At 44.7% G+C, this 18,795-nt stretch overlaps 1 protein-coding gene across 3 annotated transcripts in view; it reads right to left on the bottom strand.

The window, feature by feature from the left end:
• The window catches only part of LOC146863727 (uncharacterized), a 29,800-nt gene extending 25,313 nt beyond the window's left edge, over positions 1–4,487 (bottom strand). The window contains exon 1 of one of the 3 annotated variants that reach the window (XM_085627881.1): positions 4,444–4,487. The gene's annotated coding sequence lies outside the window, so the exon portion shown is untranslated. Of the gene's footprint in view, positions 1–4,341 lie in introns of all 3 variants that reach the window. The other 2 variants (XM_085627879.1, XM_085627883.1) reach the window with 2 other exon arrangements.
• Between the last annotated feature and the right edge of the window lie 14,308 nt (positions 4,488–18,795).

Below are 18,795 nucleotides of genomic sequence, written 5' to 3' on the forward strand. Positions count from 1 at the left end.
AACAGTGGTATGTGTAAAATGTGAAAAGCTGGAACAGCCTTCTTTTCAAGGTAATATAAGTATAGCTTGTGTCTGTCCCTCCCCTAGAGAATTGCCTCCTTACTTGTGTCCTTCCACTGCTCACTTTTAGGAGAGCTACATTTTGCTTAGGAATCCCACCAGAGTGCATATATTTTCCACCAGTCTTCCTCATGAAAGTCTTTCTCGTCTTTCCACTCTATTTTGCGCTCTTTCATCCATCTGTTTTTTCCCCTTCGAGCTGCTCTGCCTCTTTTCTTTTTGCCTAAGCACCCCACAATGCATATGTTTTCTAGCTCTCTCGTTTGTGAGCGTCTCTCCCCTTGCTCTGCTCTCTCACATTTGTATGCTTGTCTCCTACTTCCCAAACTCTGTGTTACCTTCTCTTGTCTCAGTGTTCTTTCCCTGCTGAGCTTCTCCCCTCTTCCCTCTATTATCTGCTTTCCCCTATTTATTTTTCACCCCCAACCTTTCAAGAGCTGTGATACTTTTTATAAGAGGTGCTTTTACAAAGAAAATCTAACATTTTTAATTTACCATGCTGAATAGAATCTGCCATCTTTGATCAACAAATGTAAACATGAAATGGTGCCTGCATCTTTATCTTGTTGTGCACGTGTTCTAACACATGTGCATGACAGTAGAATAAGGGCCATTATTGTACATATTATTATTTTTTAATTTGTATTTTGGCAATGGTGTACATGGTCCTGACATTGTGCAGCACCTCTAAAAGCAAGTGACATAGCCAATAGGTCCAAAAGGCAATGCCTATTGGCTTTGACACTGCTTGTAATGAAAAAGCTAGCTTACTCCCTCCATCATGCATGTGACAGCAGCTCTTAGCAGTCCAAAGGGCAGCTCATGAAACATGTCGTGGCAGGCCCTTGAGCTGCTCTCACTATGCATTGGTTTTGACTAATTTTAGAAATCTGTGGCCAAAGATTCCAATGGATAAGATTCAGCTGTAGTGAAGGAGGGAGGGAGTTGAATGGCCAGAGCCTGTGCTGGGGAGGGACTGATGCTTTGTGGGGTACAAGGCTGTAGTGAGGGAGAGAGAAGTTCAGATGCCCACAGACTCTCACCCCTTCCCTCAAGCTAGTCATGAGCCCCCGAGGGTACAGGACATGTCTATAATCATGCATGTAGTGTGTGAGCTGAGGGGCACACAGCAGAGGGGGCACAGCTCCCTCCTTCCTGAAGTGGGCCTACCTGAGAGAGACAAGATATACACCTGGCACAGATGTCAAACGATCTGCCCATGAAGAGGGGTGACCTTGAATCTGCACATATCACGTCATCTGCTATGCCCACAGTAGTATCTTTGGCAATAGGATCTGATGCATATATACACCACAAATATGTGCAATTTCAGATTACTGTGCACATTACTAATTTGCTAGGGGCATCCCAAAAGTTCAAGATTTATTGTTTTACTTTATGTGCTATTTTAATCCAGCTATGACATTTCAAAAATAATTTCCTGACAAAGTGAACCTATAGTATACATAGATTTATTTCTGGCTAGTTGTTTGATTCAAACCAAGAATTTCAAGGATGCGAAGTCTATGATTTGAATTCAAGAAGTGAAATAGCATGCACTAAAATGATACATATCTACAATCTATACATTACACAGCCATGTATGGATGTATGGGTGGGAATAGTGTGGATGTGTGTGTGTTAAGAATAGGAGTGAGGGTGTTTGCTTTAATTTTAATCATTTGTTTGCCATGTATTGTTCCAGACACACAGTCTTGTGGGCCACTTCAGCATACTTGTGTCCTCACAAGCAATCAACCACTCAGTCACACTTAATGTATTTATTTATTTTTGCAGTTTTATATAGCGCAAACTTGTCCCATCCCACGAATTACACGAGAATTAGCAATTTTACATCAGAGCAGCACATTGCAGACTTTATTTTTAAGGCCGGGATTTTAACAGACACAAAGACTTCAATTTAAGGCTTACAACTGTTAAAATTAATGTTCTTGTGTGGAAAGGGATGACTTTAGTCGACCCTTCCAAATACAGCTTCCGTGTCTTATGTATTAATGTGTTCCAGCTTCAGTCTGGTTGCAAAACATTGATATTTAACTAACACCTCAAAGGAGATAGTAATACATCCACAGAAGGGAAAGGGCCCCCTTGGCACCTCAAGCCCTTTGTGGGTGTCCAGAGGAGCACTGCCAACACTTCAGCGAAAGAGGGTTTTTGCCTTGACCAGCTCAGCCTTTGAATATTCTAAGACAGATGAATTGAGTAACAAAAAAGTGGGTACACATTGCTTTTATTCTTTCTAATACTTAGTATTGCCAACATCTGCCTTACAAATAATTTTACAAAACAAGCTTTTCACACATCTGGCTTGCCTGCAATACAATAAATTCAGAGGGTGGCACTATTAATCCTTGATTTAAAATTGTGAAGCAGAAAGTAACTGTGGCCACCTCATCTGAGACGTGATGAAAACATCTGTGACATGTCCTTTCTCTGGTAGTATAGAACTGACTAGTGTTGCTACCAGACATCTACAGATGTGTGCAGCCAGATGCTGACAACCTACTCATTATTAGAAGACGGTAATGCCAGCAGTCTTCCCACCACCTGCTCTTAGGCATAATTTCCCAGGATTGAGTTATGGACACTATGTTGCAGCTGAGGACAGAAATGGCACTTTGTGATAGGGGGGTGTCAGATTTCAGCAGAATGACATCATGTGCTGTCGGCCAGTCCAGGCTGATCTCAGTAGTGTTGCAAGAAACACAAGTGACCCATCCCAGCATTTCTCAACAGATGAGACGTGCAATGCAGGACTGCACTGACATGTCAGAAGTGGGCAGTACTAATGCGCCTTAGTGTAACCGCAGCACAATGGAGGAGTGCACTGACAGGTTAGAAGAGCGCAGTACTAATGCGCCTTAGTGGAACCGCAGTGCAACACAGGAGTGCGCTGACATGTCACAAGAGGGCAGCACTAATGCGCCTTAGTGGAACCGCAGTGCAATGGAGGAGTGCAGTGACATGTCAGAAGTGGGCAGTACTAATGCGCCTTAGTGTAACCGCAGCACAATGGAGGAGTGCACTGACATGTTACAAGAGGGCAGCACTAATGCGCCTTAGTGTAACCGCAGTGCAATGGAGGAGTGCAGTGACATGTCACAAGAGGGCAGTACTAATGCGCCTTAGTGTAACCGCAGTGCAATGGAGGAGTGCGCTGACAGGTTAGAAGAGCGCAGTACTAATGCACCTTAGTGGAACCGCAGTGCAACACAGGAGTGCAGTGACATGTCACAATAGGGCAGCACTAATGCGCCTTAGTGGATCCGCAGTGCAATACAGGAGTGCACTGACATGATAGAAGAGAGCAGTGGAACACAATAGTGTGCTGTTGCCACTGTGCCAATCAGCTCATATTCACAATCATAGGGAGAAGTATCCTGTAGGCCTGTATGGTGCTGTGGGACAAGGATGTTTGAGGGGGTTGCATGATCTATGTAGATAGTGTCAGGCATGTTGATGGTCAGAATCTGAGCAGCTCGCTAAGAGGTTAGAGGGCTACAAGCTGGAAACCATCCTGAGGAAAAAAGCAGTCTTAGTCTCTTAGTGTCACATGGTGGAAATATCAGGGAGGGTATTTTAGTGAGTTGATGGGACCACTTATGATGGAGGAATTTCTCTTGTAGGTTTACGTGTCTACAAGTTCCCTATACATTGTATGCAGGACATGGTTTCCACATAAAAGAAGGGTTTGCAAAGTAAGTTGCTCTCAAAACATTTGTTGCACATACAATTTCCCCATTCGCTGTAAATTTCTCAAACAAACATTTAGCAGAAATTTCCATTTGAGAAATCTGCTTTTTTATTTATTCAAACAGCAGGAAGTTGTAAAGAGAATATACCTCTGAATTTCCAGCTAGAACTATAAAAATACGGTGCGGTGTGACGGCACTAAACTCACCATAAATATTACACCCCCAGGTGATTCTCTCCCCAATCAGTGTCCTCGAGCAGGAAACAGAAGGGACTTCAAGAACCAATCCTGGACATGCTCTCATACAGTGCCTATTTTGTGGCTAGGTGCCTGTGCCAGCAATCTCCCAGCTGTTTCACAGCCATACTGTCTGCATGTCAGTGGCAGCTGTAATCCTGCAATCTAATGATTAAGCTCCCTTCTGCACACACTCTGTGGTTTATAAGTTAAATGGCATTGGCATGCCATTTTACTTATTTTTGTGCACCTGTTGCGCTTGAAATAGGTGGGCAATACTCCTCTGCTCTTGAGGAGGAGCCGCCCCAGTGAACCTTCTTTCTGCTCACCTTCTGATTTCTCCGAGTTAGGTCTCACCCCTACCTGTTTCTCAATTCTGTCAGCTCAGGAGGGATCTCCCACACTCAATGAGTGATGGTGTCAGCTCTCACCTCTACCTGCTGCTCTCAGGTGGGATCTCCCGCACTCAGTGAGTTATGTTGAAGTGCAGTTCTCTCCGGATATAGAACCTGCAATGCAAATTAGTGGGGAGGTCTGAGAGGAAAATCTATTCCCACAGAACCACAGCCATCAATCAACTGCAAGGTGCCAGCAGACAGTGAAGTATCTTGGCAAATATTTGTGAGCAAAATGTTGGTTTTAATAAGTTTAGGCCTGTCATGTGCAGCTCAGACTGAACTGTGAGATTAAGACACGCGCTTCAAATGAGAACAAATCCAAAATAGGTCTTACACATTTCATTAAGCCGAGCAGAGCCCTGTCTGTGCATTAAATCATATTTAACCACCCCAATAAAAGGTGCACTCGCTAAATGAAGCACTTAATAATGCAGATGCTGGACCCCGCGTTCATGCAATAAGGGTATTGCCGAAGGTTCAGGTGCAAAGGACATGCATAATCGCTCGGAAGTTCCGAAGTGCAATTGTAAGGCTAGGACATGTGTCAGCATGATAATAAAATGTAACATAACATATCTAAAACATACATTTAACTACTGATTTGGCTAGCACTATTATTTTACATTGCATTTCATACAGACTTTTACTGTGATATTGAACTCCAGCTGAGGTCCACATAACAAATAACAATAGTAAAGAAAGAAAAACAGCAATGTATGTACATTATAAATCAGCTTCCTATAATAAAGTTCCTCAAACATTTACATAAATTGCCATTTAACCCCTTCGCTGCTAGTCCCCACGTGCTAAGCCTTTTTTTGGCTATTTGGGGTAGTTCGCGCTTAGGCCCTTGTAACTTTTTGACCACATAAGATATCCTTTCCCAAATTTATGTCCTTTTCTTCCAACATCAGGGGAATTCTAAAGGTACCCAGGGTTTGTGGATTCCCCTGGAGGGGACCCAGAAATTAGCCAAAATAAAGCTTCATTTTGTTTGTTTGTGAAAAATGGGAAAAAAAGTGCTGCAAATGAAAGCGTCTGGGTTTTTCCCTGCAAATGGTATCAAAAAAGGGTTTGTGGGGCTGAAATCACCATTTTCCCAGATTTTTTGGGAATGACAGACTTTTGTCAGAAACCCAACAATGTTTACACAGTTTGGCATTTTTCTGGGACAGAGCCTATTTTTGCTATTTTTTGTGCTTTCAACCTCCTTCCAGTTAATGGAAGAAATGGATATAAAAGCACTGATGTATCCTGGAAAGCTATACATTTTAGAAAAGTAGACAAAATTCTGAATTCAACATGGGGTCATTTGTGTAGATCCATAAAGGTTTCTTTATGGAAACTAACAGTTAATTATAGGACAAATTGACAATTTGTTGAAAAAAACAGCCTTTTGTGTCAAGGTTTTCACCTGTAACTTCTTTTAATTATGACAGCTCTTTGAAATCAATATACAGTTACATCCGCTGGACCTTCCTGGTTGTGGGGATATATAGGACTTGTAGGTTCACCATGAACCCGATGAACCCAGAGCCAAAAACTGAGCAGCAATATGCAATGGCTTTTTATTATGTACCGGGTATCTAGCAATTATTGTGGGAGAATGTATACATGGAAACATCTGTATGGAAAACACCTATGTATTTCTGAAATGGGAATAAAATATAGAATTTAGAAACAGTATTTGCATATTTCCAAATTTGGAAATACTCATACTAGCATGAGAATTATGGGTCATTTTTCCAAATAACTTCTTTTTTACACATTGTCTTTCATTTGGAAGACAGACATGCATCAAAAGTCAAAAGGTAATAACAGTTGCTTTACAAATATGAATTACCCTAAGGCTCCCAACAAAAATGATACCTCACTTGTGTGGGTAGGCATAGTGCCCACGACAGGAAACGGCTCAAAACGCAATGTGAACACACCACATTTTCACAATGAAAAGTTACCCTTTTTTTGCAAAGCGCCTAGCCGTAGTTTTTTAAACCTAGCTCTGCCGGCATCTAGGGAAACCTAGCAAACCTTTACATTTTTAAAAACTAGACACCCAGAGGAATCCAGGATGGGTAACTTGACTCACTCTCACCAGGTTCCGTTACCCAGAATCCCTTGCAAACCTAAACAATTGTCACAAAAAACACATTTTCCTCACATTTCTGTAGAGGAAAGTTCTAAAATCTGCGTGGATCCACAAATTTCCACCCACCCCGCGTTCCCCAAAACCTTCTGAGAAAAATGGTACCTCACTTGTCTTGGTAGGCTTAGTGCCCGTGAGAGGAAATGGCACAAAACGCAACGTGGACACACCACAATTTCACAGTGAAAAATAACCCTTATTTAGCAAAGTGCCTAGCTATAGTTTTTAAACCCTCGCTCTGCTGGAACCTAGAGAAACCTAGCAACCTATACATTTCTGAGAATTAGACACCCAGGGGAATCCAGGACGGGGTGATTTGACTGGCTCCCACCAGGTTATGTTACCCAGAATCCATTGCAAACCTAAAAATCTTTCGAAACAACCATATTTTCCTCACATTTCTGTGGTGGAAAGTTCTGGAATCTGCATGGATCCACAAATGTCCACCCACCCGCATTCCCTAAAGTCTTCAGAGAAAAATGGTAGCTCACTTGTGTGGGTAGGGCTATTGGCCGCGACAGGAAACAGCAGAAAACGCAATGTGAACACACCACATTTTCACAATGAAAAATTACCCATTTTTTGCAAATCGCCTAGCTTTAGTTTTTTAAATCTAGCTCTGCCGGCATCTAGGGAAACCTTTCAAACCTATACATTTTTGAGAACTAGACACACAGGGAAATCCTGGATGGAGTGACTTGACTAGCTCCCACCAGGTTATGTTACCCAGAATCCCTTGCAAACCTAAAACATTGTCAAAACAACCATATTTTCCTCACATTTCTGTGGTGGAAAGTTCTGGAATCTGCGTGGATCCACAAATTTGCACTCACCCTGCATTCCCCAAAGTCTTCAGAGAAAAATGGTACCTCACTTGTGGGATACCATTTTTCTCGTAAGACTTTGGGGAATACGGGGTGTGTGATATTTTGTGGATCCACGCAGATTCCAAATTGTGAGGTTTGCAAGGGATTCCAGGGTAACAGAACCTGGTGAGAGCCAGACAAGTCGCCCCATCCTGGATTCCCCTGGTTGTCTAGTTTTCATAAATATATAGGTTTGCTAGGTTTCCTTAGGTGCCGGCAGAGCTAGGGTTAAAAAACTACAGCTAGGCACTTTGCACATTTTTCACTGTTACATTTTGCGCCATTTCCTGTCGCGGGCACTCGTTCTACCCATACAAGTGAGGTACCATTTTTCTCGGAAGAATTTGGGAAACACGGGGTGGGAGGAATTTTGAGGATCTATGCAGATTCCAGAACTTTCTACCACAGAAATGTGAGGAAAATGTGTTTTTTTTGACAATTTTAGGTTTACAAGGGATTCTGTGTAACAGAACCTGGTGAGAGCCATTCAAGTCACCCCATCCTGGATTCGCCATGGTGTCTTGTTTTCAAAAATATACAGGTGTAATAGGTTTTCCTCCATGCTAGCTGCGCCAGTGCCCAAAAACCACATGTATGCACATTGCTAAACAAAAGCTGGTGCCTAGTGGACTTTCTACCGCCTTGGGGGGAATCAGGGGAAGGGGGTTTGCCCCGATATGCTGCTAAGGGGGCAGAAAGATTGTGGTTATTTTTGTGGGGGGGCATTGGTATGCCCATTTTGGGCAGCCCCCACCCCCACGCATAAAAAAAGCCCGCGTAATCGTTAGCGCCTAGTGGGATTTCTGCAGTGGGGGGTGGGGACATTCAGGTTCCCGTTTTGGGCAGCCCCCACCCTAAAAACAGATGCGCCAAAAAAATCCCTGGTGTTTAGTGGGCTTTCTGCCTCTCGGAGGGGCAGATTGGGTGTCTACTGCCCCCATCTGCCCCCTGGGGGGGCAGAAAGGCTGTAATAGTGGCGAGGATGGGGGCATTGGCGTGCCCATTTTAGGCAGCCCCACCCTCATTGAAATTGCACAAAGAAATCCCTGGCATCCAGTGGGATTTCTGCACCCCCGGGGGGCAGAAAGGCTGCAATTTTGGTAGGGGTTTGGAGGCATTGGGGTTCCCGTTTTGCAAGCCCCCAATGTGAAAACAAATGCGCCCAAAACATCCCTGGTGTTTAGTGGGCTTTCTGTCCCCCGGGGGGCAGATAGGGGGCTCCTGTCCCCCTCTGCCCCCAGAAAGGCTATAATGATGGCGTTTTGGCACCCCCACCCTCATTTTAATTTCACAAAAAAAATCCCTGACGTCCAGTGGGCTATCTGCCCCCCTGGGGGGCAGATTGGGGGCTACTGCCCCTATTTGCCCCCTGGGGTGGCAGAAAACTGAATATGGCCCAAAACAATTTGGGGGGAGCAAAGGCCCTTGTTCAAGGGGCCGCTCCCCCCTCCCTGGTGTCTAGTGGTGGATCCCTCCTTGGGGATCACCCTACTAAGACGATCCCCAAGTAGGGTTCCACTGGTGAGGGGTACCCTACTTGGAGATTCTCCCCTTTCCAATGATACCTCTACCGTCTTTCTACGTGCTCAGGGGGCTGAGATAGCCCACAGAGCATGTTGAAAGTGAAACTGAAGGGATCCTAAAGGCTCATTTCAGTTTCGGTTTCAGTGAAATGGTGTCAGTGCGACATGCGCGCTGCGCTGTTTGTCATTTCACTGAAACAGGGGGGGGCCTCAGGAGCTGGGGAAGCTCTTCCCCAGATCCCGAGGTCACAGGGGAGAAATAGAAATCCCTCTGGTGCCTGCACCAGAGGGATTTCGGGGCCATGTGCCATGATGACCGGGAGCCGTCATGAGCACACGCCCACCGTGTCTCATAATGGCTCCCGGCCGTCCTGAGCACAGAAGGGGTTAAAAAAGAAAGAGTTTTAGAAGTGATTAGAGGGCTGATGTATCTTACTACAGAACACTCATACAAAAGAGCATATTAATGTATTTCTTAGTGTGATGGATAACTAACAATCTAGTATCATTAGAGGTTTCTTTTTCATCTGGTACTGCACAGTGCCAAGATGTAAGTGTGTGCATCATTCTGTGCACATCTTTATGTGACTTGGCAAAACATATCAGTCTGTCTGTAAAGTGGACTTGCTGCAATTTGACAAAACGTGATATTAAAACGGTTTGCAATAAGACACGTGGGAAGCATCTCTGTAGCTACCTTTTTCACAAACATACTACTTAAGTTTTAGACAAGTACAAAAGTCCAGCTTTGCTAGTAAACAAGAGAAAAACCCAACCTAAGTAGAGTTTGTATAATGAAAACCCTGCAGTAATATACCTATGATGGTAGTTATCCAGTTCATTAATTTCACAAAAATCAATATCTGCAACTGTTGCCTTATTCTGCTAGAGAAATTATAGTTCTGCTTGTTTATAGTAACACCTAGGCAAGAAATCAAAACAGTCTCCATTTCTTGCAGTGACCCTCCCCTCCCACCACTATCCTCTGGTATCTATCACTATTCTTCTTCCTCACTTGCTGAAATCCTGAAGAGGGGCAGCTCACCTCTGCAACTGCTCCCTCTTGGTAATGGCCCTGCATACTTCACAGTACATATGACATACGTCTACTTTAGGTATCTAATGTGGATCCAGCATACCTCACTTTTCCTCCTTGTACAATGGCAGTAAATGCTTTTGCTAGATTTTGAAAAAAAACATTGTACCTGATTGCACCGGTACAAGTACTCCTATCCTTGGGTGTAAATGTACGGATTTTGCAAGTCACAGACATTCCCAGTAAGATGTCTGGAATACTGTACTTTTCATAGCATTTTAAAACTGGGATTGCACCAAACATTCTGCAGCACACCTAGAAAGAGGAAAAAGCCTCTCAGGATTGTTTCTGTGCAGAAATGTGCCCCTCCCTGAGCAAGAACACTTCTGCCTACAACACAGATACCCTTGTACCATGGTGCATGCTTTGGCACTAGGCTGACAAAATAGCTCCAGCACAAGGTAACATGACAGGAATGCACTGTACTGGAAACAAATGGCATATACCTAGCCTCTCCCTGTGGAGCAGGAAAGTGCAGCAAAGTGCTTTGCTGTGCTGAACTGCACCACAGTAGTCATAGATAGGGCCCACAGTAGCCCGTCACCAATGTGAATTGGGTTATTCATATTGGAGGACAGCAGTTTGCAGTGCAAATGTCCAATTTTTATCTTTATTTTCTTTTGCCTTTTTTCTTGATCTTCCATGAGCATAGCATTTTACCAGTGGTGTTTTATAACCAGCAGAACAAGAAAAATAAAAAATTGCCAAAATGCTGTGAGATTAAAATGTCATAAAGGAAAATTCAGCCAGGTATAGTTGGTGTGCTGTGTTAGGAATGATATGAACTGTCCATGGAATGAAAGTGACCCCCATGCCTAAAACAGACAAAAATGCAGCAGATGCTGGTGTCTCAGATAGAGAACAGAAGCAAACTGGAGAGCTGAACCTCAAACGGTGCCACTGAGGGGAGGCCTCATTCAGAGAATTGTCGTCAATAATTTAAACAGCCACCAAGAACTTAAATTGAGCACACTGTTCAATGTGCCTACATTGCGCAGCACATTCATATCTGATTGTAGGGGTGACAGCCTTGTCTTGTTGGTGATCGGGTGGACAATAATAAATGAGGGATAATACCCACAGATTGTTGGTCAGTTAAAAGGTCTAGTAAAATCACTGTGAGGGGGAGTGTATGTGGGCACATTGCATAACTAACAAGGCTGTATTTTTTAGTTTGCTTTGAAAAAATGGACAAGTGGTGGAAATAAGTGCAATTTATATAAATGTATTGATTAGTAGTATCTATAGAGCGCAGTCCTAGCCACAGACAGTAGAGAATTTCATAAGGGATAATTCATATCAGATTCAGGGCCATATTTAATAAAAAGTCACGCAGAAAAGCCCATGCCACTGGAGTCAAGCTACCCTGGCTGATGAGGGCGGAAAGCCTGAAACCGGTCCTAGGATGCATGTTTACAGTCCAGAGAGAACCTGGCCTGGCAGTTCGGGCTGGACTGATCCTATTGGGCGCAGGGTCAAGACTGCTTTGCAAATGGCTGGGTCCAAACTGGAACGGCATGGTGAGCAAAAAAATAATGGATTTAGGCCCAGATCTCTCTACTGAGGTGAATGTATGACATTGTTCTGCATTCTGTCCATCAATTGTTCTTTTTGCATTTGTCACCCCGAGTGAGACGGGTATGCCCAGACATGGGTCCCGTGCTCTCCATGCCACTGGAGTCAAGCTATCCTTGCTGATGAGGGCTGAAATCCCAAAACCGGTCCTAGGATGCTTGTTTCCAGGCCCGGGAGGACCTGGCCTGGCACTTCAGGCTGGACTGATCCCATTGGGCACAGGGTCAAAACTGATTTGCATATGGCTGGGTCCAAACTAGAATGGCATGGCGAGCAAAAAATTATGGCTTTAGGGCCAGATCTCTGTACTGGGGTGAATGTATGACATTGTTCTGCATTCTGTCCATCAATTGTTCTTTTTGCATGCAGAACAGCCCAGCAAGGCACCTTGCTGCACTGCATGACAGGAAAGGTAGAAGAATGTGCTGTATTTAACATTATACAGTTCATTCCTGCTTTTCCCAGTGTTGGCAAAGAACGTACTGCCTAGTGCCAATGCAGGAATCCTTGCACTATCTCCTGAGGACTAAATGGGAAGAAATAAACATATTTCTCCTCGTTGAGCCTTCCCTGGGGATGTGTAGCAATTTTGTCACATTCCCAAGTCTACCACTTATGATAAGTCTTTGAATGCACCAAAATCTATGGGTGTTGCGAGAGAACACCCATGCACCACCCATGGAACACCTGCCTGGGGCAGAGTAATGCAACACAGCTATTTACGCTGTGTTACTTTAGATTTATCAAGCCACTCAGGACCACGCAAGGGGGCCTTGCATGGCTTGCTAATTCACAGTTGTGTTATATATGCACCCTTTTGAGTAGTGCAAAAGCAATGCCACTTTTTAACCCCTTCGGTGCTCAAGACGAGCTAGGCTCGTCATGGCACACAGTCGCTGTGTGCTCATGACGAGCCCAGCTCATCATGACACCCACCCACTGGGAAAGCGCTGGCGCTGCCCCCGTGGGCAGCCAATCTGGGTTTTTTCCTTCAGAATGCAGGTGAAGAACTTCCGCTGCCTCAACCCGCTCCCCACTCCGCGTCATCAATGACGTCAGCGCGCAAGGCACACTGACATCATTGAGGTTTCCCTTGGATCACCGACACGCAGGAAGCCATTTGATTCCTGTGCGTCGGTGAACTAAGAGGTGAGTTTTGAGGCTGGGGAGGGGGGGATTTTCTTCAAAGAGACATCGAGGGAAAGGAAAGGGTTTTCCTTTCCCTCAATGCCTCTTTTGTGCATTCCTGCTGCACGATCGTGCGATCGTGTAGCAGGAATACCTACTAGACGCCAGGGATTTCTTTTTTTTTTTAAATGGCCATGATTTTGTTGTTTGGGGGGAGCGGCCCCTTAGGGAACGGTCGCTCCCCCTTTTGGGGGCAATATTTCCTTGCTTTGTCTTCCCCCCGGGGGGCATACATTTTTTATATAATAAAATCGGCCCTTTGGCCATTTAACATTAATGTAGTGGGGAATGGCACCTTTGGCAAGGGTCACTCCCCTTTGGGGGCCATTTTTTTAAAAAGTCTGTTTGTTTTGTTTGGGGGAGCGGCCCCTCAGGCAAGGGTTGCTCCCCTTTTTGGGGGCAATGTATTCAGGCTTTGTCTGCCCCCCTGGGGGGTGCAGATTTTCTTTATTAAAAAAAAAAATGCCCACAGGACCACCAGGGAGTATTTAGTGGGGAGTGGCCACTTGGGCAAGGGTCACTCCCCTTTGGGGGCTTATGATTTTGGCAGTCTGCCCCCATGTGGGGGCAGATTTCACCATTTTGAGGTCGAGCATTCGAGACCTCTTGTATATACTTATATGTTTATATGGTTTGTGGGCTTTGGAGATCAGCCCTATGACTTGTCTGCTTCGGCTTAGGGACTTTTTTTTCTGATCAACTGACTCTATTTAACTTTCTTGATAGAAAACGACAAGCAGAGGTCAGTAAAATACCAGAATCACGTCAGCATTCTCTAGTTTTCAGTCCATAGAAATTGCCTTCCACGACCACCCATAGACAATAATATTTTTTTCAGTGATATGACCACCGAAGGCCCAGATTTTATATTAAAAACAGAGCTTTGGACTATATCATTTCCCGCTGAAAGGCAATATTTCTCCCCATGTCTTACAATACTTGGCGTGTCACACAGTTTGGTGCTTGCTTTTCCTCCATGTCAAAGAACAGCAGATGTTTCAGGGCGCAGGCTAATGTGCTGCATAGCTATGTACATATAAGGTCCCAAAGGCGAGACCGATTACATTGCAAATGCTTGTTTAATGTAGGGCCCACTAGGCCACCAGGGAGTTATTTGTGGAGAGTGACCCCTTGGGCAAGGGTCACTCTCCTTTGGGGTAAATATTTGTGGCTGTGTCTGCCCCACAGGGAGCCAGATCGCCATGTTTTTTTAAAAATTGGGCCCACTTGACCACCAGGGATTTTGTTGGGGGGCGTGGCCTCTTGGCCAAGGGTTGCTCCCATTTGCTAAGCATTAATTTGCCCGTTTCTGCCACCCTGAGGGCCAGATCGACTGATTTGTCTTTTTGTAGGGCCACTAGGGGTGAATATTTTATTTATACTCTTAGGCCCACCTACCCCTTAGCCTGGCTGGTGGATTGTGTGTGGACTGGCGCATTATTTGCGTATATGATTGTAATATTTTATTCTTCTTTTTATTCTCGTGTAAAGCTTTTGATTCCTGTTTGCGATTTTGACAGTGGTGTTCTGCAGTTATGCGCAGTTGCATTTTTTTGATAAAAAAACATTTTTGTTGTGTTTTCTCCAAATGAGTATTTTTGTCATGCATGGATGAATTTTTTTGTAAGTGGTGTCATAATGGCAGCTTATTTAGTTAGTGTTTTGTGCATGGAATTCTTTGCGATGTGTTTTGCATTGTCTTATGTGTAATTTTCTTTTCTCTTTCTTTTTTAGTGGGATATTGTTGATCCATACTATGTCTGTGCAGGATAGGTGATGGTGAATTTAGCTGCTTCTGGCAAGTGAGTGGTATCGTTTTGGAGTATATAGGTATTTCTGAAAAAGGTGCATTTTGTTTATTACTTATTTTTCAAAGTGTTTGTTGTTGTTGACTTGTTTGATAAGTTACTTTTATTAGTAAGCAGTATGGCTAGCCGTAGAATGACTACTCAGCAGGTGGTTGGTATGCTTCTTGAATCTTCCTCTGAGCAGGATTATGAGACTGACAGTGCGTCTGAGGGAGAGGAGGGAGTGGAAGATTCAGGCAGTGAGTTTTCTCTCCACATGGAATCATCGGATGATGAAGGTACTCTCACTGCAGATGAAGCTACTCTCAGTGCGGATGAAGTGCCTGTTTTAGAGTAGGATACGGCTGTGCTGATGGTGCAAGAGGCATCTGGATTGCAGCCTGAGGCTGCTAGGCTTCCTAATGGAAGTGCTGGACTCTGGGTTGATCCAAACATGGTGCAGCCGGTGTTGCCAGCCTTTAGTGGTGATGCAGGGTGTAGAGTGGATTGTGAACATTTTTTGCCTATACAGTTTTTTAAGTTGTTTATGGATGATGTATTTTTGGGTGAGATGGTTGAGCAGACTAATTTGTATACTGAGCGGTTTTTGAGGAACAACAGTGACAAACTTAGGCCCCACTCTAGAGCTACCCGGTGGACTCCCACAAATTTGGAAGAAATGAAGACGTTTTTGGGTTTGACTTTATTGATGTGTTTGATAAGGCAGCCGTCCATGGCTTCATATTGATCGACCAGTCCCTTGATGGCAACTGCCATATTTCCTGCAGTTATGACTCGTGATCGGTATTTACTTTTGCTACGGATGCTGCATTTTGTTGATAATTCTTTGGCGTTGCCACAAGATCACCCTGTATGTGACCGTCTTTTTAAGATTAGGCCTGTTCTTGATCATTTTGTAGATCGATTTTCAGAGATCTATACTCCAGGGAAAGAAATATATATTGATGAGTCTTTGGTCTTGTTCAAGGGCTGTTTGGTTTTTAGACAGTACATCCCTAGCAAGAGGGCACCCTATGGAATTAAGCTGTATATGTTGTCTGAGAGTAGGACAGGATATGTTTTTAATTTCCGTGTGTACACTGGTAGGAATTCCACTATTGACCCCCCTGGTTGTCCATCCACTTTTGGAGTTTCAGAGAAAATTGTGTGGGATCTTGCTAGAGAACTGTTTAACAGAGGCCACCATTTGTACCTTGATAACTTCTACACTGCTGTGCAATTGTTTAATGAATTGTTCAATGTGGACACTTTTGCTTGTGGCACAATCCGCTCTAACCTTAAAGGTTATCCAAAAGAGCTTGTTTGCAGAAAACTTCAGAGGGGACAGTGCAGTTCCTTGCATAGTGATGAACTACTAGCTGTGAAATTTGTGGACAGGAGGGATGTGTACATGCTGACTACCATCCATGATGAGAGTACTTCACCTGTGGCTGTTTGGGGTCAGATTTCTGAAGTGCGCAAACCTGTGTGCATTTTAGGCTACAATAAGCACATGGGTAGTGTTTATAGAGTAGATCAGAGGTTGGAACCTTACACTGCTATTCGTAAGGCTTACGTTTGGTTTAAGAAGTTGGCCATCCATCTCTTTAATTTAGCAACTTTCAATGCTTTAGTTGTGTTCAAGGAGTGTTCTCCTGCATCAAAGTTGTCTTTTGTACAGTTTCAGCAATCTGTGATAGGCAGCCTTGTTGTTGTGGAACAGGCAAGTGTTCATAGAGTTGGAGTGGTGGAGGATGTGGCTCGATTGAAAGATCGCCACTTTCCTTATTTCATTCCTCCCACATCCTCAAAAGACTTTCCCACTAGGAGATATTTCATTCCTCCCACATCCTAAAAAGACTTTCCCACTAGGAGATGTAGAGTCTGTTGGCGAAGAGGTACGCGGAAGGAGATTCGTATGTACTGTCCCGAGTGTCCTTCTATCCCTGGGCTGTGTGTCCCTGCTGTTTTAGAGCGTACCACACGCAAAATAATTTTTGGGAGCATCCTTGAGTCATAAAGTGAACTGCCTGGTCTGTATTCTTTGAAAAGTTTGATTCTGTTTCAAAGTTGGCATTAGTGCAATGTATTTAGTTTCAGATTTTGTGGTAGTAGATTTGTATCGATTTGCAATTTGTTTGTGTTTTTATTTTTGTCTAAAATAATTCCTAAATGTGATGGTGGTGTGTGTGGACTGGAGCTTGGCTGGTGGTGTGCGTGGACTGGTGCTTGGCTGGTGGTGTGCCTGGGCTGGTGCTTGACTGGTGGTGTGTGTGGACTGGTGCTTGGCTGGCAGTGTGCGTGGACTGGCGCTTTGCTGGTGGTGTACGTGGACTGGCGCTTGGCTGGCGGTGTGCATGGACTGGTGCTTGGCTGGTGGTGTGCATGGATTGGCGATTGGCTGGCGGTGTGCCTGGACTGGTGCTTGACTGGTGGTTTGTGTGGACTGGCACTTGGCTGGTGGTGTGCGTGGACTGGCGCTTGACTGGCGGTATGTGTGGATTGGCGCTTGGCTGGCAGTGTGCGTGGATTGGAGCTTGGCTGGTGGTGTGCGTGGATTGGCACTTGGCTGGCGGTGTGCGTGGACTGGTGTTTGGCTAGCGGTGTGCTTATATTGGCGCTTGGCTGCCAGTGTCCGTGGACTGGTGTTTGGCTAGCGGTGTGCGTGGACTGGTGCTTGGCTGGCAGTGTGTTAGTAGTGACTTGCTGCTGGTCACTACACACACTGATAGCTGAGTGCCACTCCACACAATCCATCAGCTTGTGTGGTTGTTGTGTCAGGAATGTGGGCATGTGAAAGTGATGGGCCCTTGAATGGCGCTGTCTGCTGGTGTGAGTGTTGTAATGTGATGGGCCCACGGCTGGTGGTGTGAATGGTTTTGTATGTGTCACACGTATGAAAGGTGTATGAATGGCCTGTAAAGAGGTTGGTGCCTTGTCGTGGCTTTACAGCTCACGAGCTATGAGTCAATGGTTCAGTTTCTCGCCCTTTCAATTATTAACAGTGCATTTCATTTTTGTGAAATCACTTGCTAATACAATTGTATATACTGAACCATCACTCACCCTTGTGCCAAAACCAACCAGTATGTGTGTGTGCTTGAGGATTAGATGGCTGTGCAGGAATCTTTGTCTTTTTAGTTTCTCTGACAAGGTGTACATTCCTTGGGGGAAAATGTTTTGATTAGTTCTGCATTCCGTCCATCAATTGTGTGTCTTTTGCTTTCTCTCCCACACAAGTGAGGCACCATTTTCACAGGGAGACCTGCGGGAACACTGGGTGGTGTGAAATTTGTGTGAGCCCGGTGATGCCACAACTTTCCCACACAAAAATGTGTGAAAAAAGTAATGTTTTCAGCTAAAACTGAGATTTGCCGGGGATTCTGGGTAAGGAAACATTGGGTGATCCACGCAAACCATATCTCCCTGGAAGGCCCCGGGTGTCTACTTGTCAGAAATGTGTGGGTTTGGTAGGTTTCTCTAGATGGTCGCTGAGCACGAGGTCAAAAACCCAGGTGACCCCCCTTGTAAAACCATTTTGATGTCGCTTCACTACGTTTTGGGCCCTTGCCTGTCACGGGCACTAGGCCGACCCACACAAGTGAGGTACCATTTCTCTTGAAACACTTTGGGGAACGCGGGGTGGGTGAAAATTTTTGGATCCATGCAGATTCCAGAACTTTCCACCACAGAAATGTGCGGAAAATGTGTTTTTTTTTACAATTGTTTAGGTTTGCAAGGGATTCTGGGTAACAGACCCTGGTGGCAGGCAGGCAAATCACCGCATCCTGAATTTCCCTGGGTGTCTAGTTTTCAAAAATGTATAGGTTTGCTAGGTTTCCCTAGGTGCCGGCAGAGCTAGGGTTAAAAAACTACAGCTAGGCACTTAGCCAAAAAAGGGTCATTTTTCACTGCAAAATTTTGATGTGACCACATTGCGTTTTGCGCCGTTTCCTGTCACGGGCACTCGGCCGACCCACACAAGTGAGGTACCATTTTTCTCGTAAGACTTTGGGGAACGTGGGGTGGGTGGATATTTGTGGATCCACGCAGATTCCAGATCTTTCCACCACAGAAATATCGGGAAAATGTGTTTTTTTGGACAATTTTTTAGGTTTGCAAGGGATTCTGGGTAACAGACCCTGGTGGGAGGCAGTCAAGTCACCCCATCCTGGATTTCCCTGTGTGTCTAGTATTAAAAAAT

This window comes from Triturus cristatus, chromosome 2_1 (assembly GCF_964204655.1).
Source record: "Triturus cristatus chromosome 2_1, aTriCri1.1, whole genome shotgun sequence".
NCBI lineage: Eukaryota > Metazoa > Chordata > Amphibia > Caudata > Salamandridae > Triturus > Triturus cristatus.